Source organism: Eulemur rufifrons, chromosome 28 (assembly GCF_041146395.1).
Source record: "Eulemur rufifrons isolate Redbay chromosome 28, OSU_ERuf_1, whole genome shotgun sequence".
In the NCBI taxonomy this organism is placed as follows: Eukaryota; Metazoa; Chordata; class Mammalia; order Primates; family Lemuridae; genus Eulemur; species Eulemur rufifrons.
This window is the reverse complement of record NC_091010.1, coordinates 1,778,012-1,785,274: the sequence shown is the minus strand read 5'-3', so window position 1 is coordinate 1,785,274 and position 7,263 is coordinate 1,778,012.

Here is a 7,263-nt window from a genome sequence, read left to right as displayed (position 1 = left end):
TCGACAGAGATCCCTGTTCAGAATGCTAATAAATGCTTCCTGTGCCAACTTGCACCTCCTGATATTATCAATGATCTGCATTATGCGGTGGTCAGAAGAAGAAAAGGGACTTTGAGACTCCCTCATTTATTCACTCTGCACCAGGTGCACTGGTGGGCCCAACATATGGTACTGAAAATGATCTAGTGGTCCTGGATCCCCTTCCAGGAGCCCAGAGACTGAGGACAGCTGGATTTAAGCAAGGACATGTGAAAGAAAAAAGCAAGTGCTGTATTGAAAATCATGTAGGATGTTGGGAAGGAGGGCTGGGGAGTAACTGCATGCAGGGACCCAAATGCCTCACTACGGTGACACTTACACTGTAACCAGAATGACAACAGGTAGCCAGCCCTGCACAAGTCTGGGAACAGTGTGTCAAGGAGAAGCCACCCCTGGTACAGAGACTTCCAGGTAGAAGTAACTTTGGGAGAGGAGATTAGAAAGGGGCCAGTGGGGCTGGAAGGGGCCTGGGGAAGAGAGGAGCAGAGGGAGGGTGGATCCTGGGAGACATGAGGGGAGTGACCTGCTTCTCTCTGACAACACTGCCCCAAGGCATAGTACTTTAAACAACTATTTAATATCTCATAATTCGTGTGGACAAGAATTTGGACACAGTATAGAGGGGAGCCTCTGCCTCAAGGACTCTCATGAGGCTGGGTTGTGGTCTCAGCTGAAGCTGGATTGGGGGAGGATGTTTCCAAGCTCACTCATGTGGGTATTGGCAGGATTCAGAGGAGACACAGATCCTGGGCTCTCCCCCCCCCCCCCACAATCTGCTGGCCTGGACACTTCCTTAGTTCTCTGCCTTGTGGGGCTTACCACAGGGCAGCTCCTAGCATCAGAGTTTGCCTCTTCAGTTTGAGGAATACAATAGAGAAAGAGAAAGAGAGGAACAGACAGAGAGATATTGAGGAAGGGAACAAAGGACAGAGTGAGTGGGAGGTAAATGAAAACTTTTTGATAATAAAATCTTAGAAGTTACAATAGATTAACTGCCTCTCATAACTTGTATGTTGAAATTTTAACCTCCAACATAATGTATCCACCATCCCTTGGGTGTTAATATCTTTTTGATTTTTTTGCCAATCTTGTGTCTGTGTGGCAAATGAAATCATTGTTCCTTTCATTTCCGGGTTTCCAAATGATACTTGTGAGTCACCTCTGGGTTGTTTAATACCTACTTGAGTTTTCTCTTCCTTGAGTCATCTGTGCAGATTCGTGGCCCTGTGGTGGGCTTTTTCTCATTCTGGAGTCTCCTGCCATTTTCCCCATTGCCAGCTTAGGATTATTTAGCTGTTTCTTAAGGCTCCCTTTACTGCAAAAGAAAGGGAAGTGATTATGTTGTTTTAAGTCAAAATGTTTCTTCTAGAGTGTGTTTTGCTGTGCATTGTACCTAAAATGTGAAGAAAATGAGGCTTCCCTAGGCCCTTCCCCTCCATGTCAAAAGCAGATAGAGCCTCTGATAGCATAGAAGGAATTTCATGCAGCCCTCACTGCACAAGATTCTCTATTCTGATCTGTGTGCTGGTGAGCAGCTGGCTGCAGACGGGGAGTCAGACACTCACGTTAGACACCATAAGGAGGTCATGTCCACATAAAGTGAGATGTGATGCCCTCCTAAAACCTGTCTTTCCATCTCTGTAATAAGGATTTTTGGGGGGACTCCGTGGAATAATGCTTTTCATACACACAGGCTATTAATACAGGTGGGTGCTATTGCTCTACGGCTGAAAGAATATCATGGAAATTCCATGAATGTATTTTACTGGCGGAGGTCCTTGGACTCACTATGCAATAGAAATTAGCCAGAGGCAGCACAGAGGAAGAGTTCTCTTGCTGACTCCCCAAGGGAAGTTCAGGGAGAGTTTTAAAGAGGCTTAGGTGGGAAAAGGATGGTGTGTGAGGAGGTAAAAGTGAAGATTTCCTTGTGCCTCGGTAGCTCTATTACGTGCTGCTTCTTCCATTGTGTGTCCCATTAACTTGTTAAATCTCCAACCCCGGGTGTGATTTTTAGCATTCAAATGGGAATAAAATGAGTAACAATCAAGGCAAGTTCAGTGTGGGGGGTCCTTTATGGCTTGAGGTGGTTAGATCTGGATATATCTGGTTTCTTTGCAGAGAGGTTCTTCATCTAATATGAACATCTTGTTTCAGTGGTCTTGAAAAAAACATTACCCAAGAGACAGATTTTTCGGCCTCCCTGCTTATATGGGTATGGGCTGAGTTCTAGTGGCTAGGAGGTCATTTGTCTTTTTGTTTGTTTGTTTCTTCTTTGTCTTCTACAGCTAATCAGGCTGGGCCCTGCTGCCCCTTGTTGCCTCTCTTGGTCAGAAGTGAGGCCAAGGCCTTCCCTATACTGTCTCAGGATTAATAGGTTAATTATTTTCCACTCTCAGAAATTTTACTTTGAAAGCCTAGAACATTTTTCACCATGAAAACCCATGTTCTTAACATGCAGAAGTCCCTAAAGTGCTGTTCCTGGTTTGCGCTCCAGACTCCAAACCTCTGGTAGTTTGTGGTGCTGTCACTGACCATATATATCTTCTTATCCTCCCCAGTATGAAAATGAGTCTTCCCTGAACCTAGAGGCGGCCATAATGTGGACTTTATGTCCACAAGTGGACTTTATGTCCACTTTGTGTCCAGCAAGACACAAAGCAGATACTGGTGGACTCCCTAGCCTGCCAGGGTTGAACTATCTCCTTTTTAACCACCTTCTGGGGCTCCCACTGGGACTTTGCCACCATCCCACATTTCCCGGAGCAGCTGTTTAGCAGGTGAGCATCTATCCCCTCCAAGCTACAGTGGTGACTCTGCCACCTACTAGTTGTATCACCAGGATACCACTGCAGCTCTCTGAACCTCAGTTTGTCCTTTCAAAAGTGGGGTGATCAAAACATGAACTTCACAGGCATTTTGTAGTGACTAAATGGACTAAGACATGACAAGCAGGTCCCTAGTGCCTGGCTCTGTGGAAAGGCTTCAAGGCATGATGTGGCTGTTCATTTACATCATTTTTTCTCCCCATCACTGAAGCTCTCCACCTCATGTTTCAATAGTCCATTTTTCTCTATGTTTACAAAAGCACACACAGAGCAAATCTGTTTTTTCATTGTTGCATTTGTAAAGTACTTTATTTGTGCAGTCACTTTTCTAGATCCTTGGGACAATTTAGTAAATAAAGGACATGAAAATCCCTCAGCCTCAATATTATTTGGGGAGTAAGACACTCACAGCAGACATCATTAGGGAGCCATGGGAACAGAATTTGAGATGTGATGCCCACAATGACTGCTCTAGGTATGGATGCATCCCCCCAGATTCTGACAAGGATGACAGTTCCCAGGACCAACCATGACATTTCAATACATGCAAAAATGGATTTCATTAAATTCCTTTCATAATATTGTCTCTCAACAAATTAGGAATAGAACAAATTGACCCCAATGCAATGAAGGCCATGTATGACAAACACACAGCTAACATACTAACAAAAGGGCAATAGTTGTAAGGTTTTTCTCTAAGAGCTTGAACAAGTCAAGGATTTTCTCTCTTGCCATTTCTAGTCAACACAGTAATGGATGTCCAAGACAGAACAATTAAAGAAAAAATAAAAACCATCCAGATTGGACAGTAAGGAGATAAACTGTCCCTGTTTGCAGATCACATAATCTTATATGCAGAAAACCTTAAAGATGTCATCCAAAAACTTTTAGAGCTTAAAAAAAAATTCAGTAAATTTTCAGGACAGAAAATCTACATGTAAAACTCACTGGCACTCATATGCACTAAAAACAAACTATCTGTAAAAGAAATCAAGGAAACAATCTCATCTACAACAGCTATGAAAAAATAACTTAGAAATAATTTTCACAACAAAGATGAAATATCTCTACCCTGAGAGATAAAGAACATTAAGTAAGAAACAGAAGAAAATGCAAACAAATGGAAACATCCCTGCTCATGGATTAGCAGAAATAATATTGTCAAAATGTTTATATCGCACAAAATCATCTACAGATTCAATGCAATCCCAATCAAAATACCAATGACATACTTCAAAGAAATAAAAATGCTAAAAAGGTATGTGATTCCAACAAAGATCCTGAATAGTATAAGCAATGCAGTGGGGGAAAAAGGCTAGAGACATCACAGTACTTGGTTTTGAAATATATTACATACCTATAGTAACCCAAAGAGTATGGTACTCGCATAAAATCAGACACATAGGATAATGGAGCAGAATAGAGAACTCAGATAAATTTATGCATTTACAGTTAACTGATTTTAGACAAAGGTGACAAGAAAACACAATGGGGAAGGAACAGGCTCTTCAATAAATTTTGTTGGGAAATCTTGATATCCAGACACAGAAAAATGAGTCTCTCACATCATACCACATACAAAAACTAACTCAAAATCCATTAAAGACTTAAATGTAAGACCTGAAGCTCTGAAACTACTACAAGAAAATTTAGCATGACAGCTTTATGACATTGATCTAGATAATGATTTTTTGGATTTAACCTCAAAATTCCAGGTACCAAGTAAAAACAGGAAAATGGGATTACTAACTAAAACATTTCTACACAACACAAGGTAGAAACAACAGAATGATCACACAACTTATAAATGGGAAAAATGTGTCAATTATATACTGACAAGAGGTTAATATCAAAAATATATGAGAAACTCAACTATACAACAAAAATTGAGTAATTATTTCAACATAAGCAATAGACCTAAATAGACATTACTCAAAATAAGACATACAAATTGCCAACAGATGTAACAAAAATTGTTCACCATCAGTAATCATCAGGGAAAGGCAAATGTAAACCACCATATCAACCAGTCAATCTTGTTAGAATGACTACTATTAAAATAGAAAGGATATCAAGTGTTGGTAAAGATGTGGAGAAAAGGGAACACTTGCAAGCTGTTGGTGTGATTGTAAATCAATGCCACCTTATGGAAAAAAGTTGGGAGAATTCTCAAAAATTTAATAAAAATCTAAACTACCATGTGATATAGCAATTGCATAATTAAGTATACATCCAAAAATATAAGATTAGTATGCTGAAGGAACAGGTGTACTCTCACATTTATTGTAGTCTGATTTATAATAGCCAAGATATGGAGTCGACCTTAGTGTCCATAATTGAATGGATAAAGAAAGTGTGTATGTCTGTAATATTTATACATATATAATGGAATATTAGACATAAAAATCCTGTCATTTTCCATTAAATGGATGAACCTGGAGAACATGTTAATTGAAATAAGCCAGGCATAGAAACACAAGTATTTGATGATCTCATTCAAATGTGTAATCTAAACAAGTTGATCTCATTAAAGCAGAGAGTAGAATGGCATTTACCAGAGGCTGGAGTTTTTAGGAAGGATGGGAGCTTGGGGAGATAACTGTCAAAAGATACATAATTACAGTTAGGAGGAATAAGTTCAAGAGAGCTACTGTACACCATGGTGATTATAGTTAATGATGACATAATGTATATTTTTAAAATGCTAAAACGATAGATGTTAAATGCTCTCACCACAAACATAACTATGTGAGGCACAATGCTAGTTAATTGGCTAGAATTAAGCATTTAATAATGTACGTATACTTGAAAATATCATGTCTTACATAAGAAATACATAAATAGTACCTGCGAACTTATAATTGTTGAGAAATTGTGGAATGCTGGCAATATTCTAAAGATTGCGTCTGTGCCTTTGTCATAAGCTTGCCTAAATTCCATCAAAAATGTAGTTTTTGTGATCTTTTTGTTATTCCATTTCTTGGTCATAAATATAGGGACTCTGATATTTACCAGTATGTTCAGAACCTAGTACCAAAAAATGGCAGTAGGCAATGCACTTTAAACGTCTGGTTCATGGCGTTCCTTGTGCTGATGGTGATGGTGTGGAAGACACCTAAGACACAGGTGGTGCTAATGGTTCCATCTGTGGCCACACTGTGAACTTGAAAAACAAGATTGCATCCAAAATCACTGAGATGTTTTAATCCAAAACTTGCTATGATTGCTGAGATTTTTCTAGAGAGAATGATGAAATAGCTGGCTATGGTTGGGTGACTAAGAATGAAAACAGTGCACTGTGAACTGTACCCATTAAAATAAAGGAAGATATAAGAGTGAAAGATTTCTCAAAATTGCAATATCAATCTAAAAAAAAGATTATTCCAAATTTTAAATCCATACAGGTCATTTTATTACTGTCCAACACTTAGCATACACACTCAAAAATAAAAGATTCTCCCTATAAACATAAGTTTTGCTAAAGTATTTCATTAAAAAATTAATTTCAAAATTCAACACTGACCATGATCTTTCATTCAGAATTTATTTCTAAGAAATGCTTTCTCTTCGGATATTTAGGAACTGTTATTTTTCCTTACATAGCATTCACAATATATGGCTCCCTCTTATTAATGCTTTACCTAATACAAGTAATTTTATATTTACCACAATTTATGTTAGGATCTAATAACGTCTTCCTTTTATAAACAAAGACAAACAATGCTAACTGCTTGACTTAACCCTCTTGTCCATGGCCGCTGAATCCTCCTTACCTCACTTCAGGGATCAGAATGTTGCATTTATAACCTATAAATTGTCTCAAACTCTCCACATAAAAAAATAATTGACCACATGAAAGAAAATCCTAAAGTCTCATAAGAACTTATAAAGTACTGTGTGAAATGACATGGGGTGTGGAGAACAGTGAGAAAGCTGTAGCCATAGAACAGGCAAAGAAGGACTGAGGTGCATGTGTCGCTGGGGGTGAACATAAACACACAGCAACAAACTGGACACAATTAGGAAATGAAAAGAAGCAGAATTCCCCTTTCTAAATTCAGACAGTAAATTTTACAGCCTCTAAACAAGTGATCTCTCTGCACATGCAGAATCAATGTCATTTCTTCACCTGGCTGTTTTCAGTGTTACTTGGAGCCACAAAATCACTTTAACAGAAATACCCACTGCTAATTATGTGACATCTATTATACACCTAGTGCTGTCATGTTTTTTCTTTCCAGTAAATGTCAAAACAACCTGATGACTTATGAAGCCTCTTCAGTGTTTATCTAGATTGGCCCAATAGCCTGTCAACTGAATTATGTCAATTACAAAAAGTGAAAAAGACAATAACTAAAGAGAAGTTGGCTTAAACAAATTTTGCCTTTTGCAAAGAAAA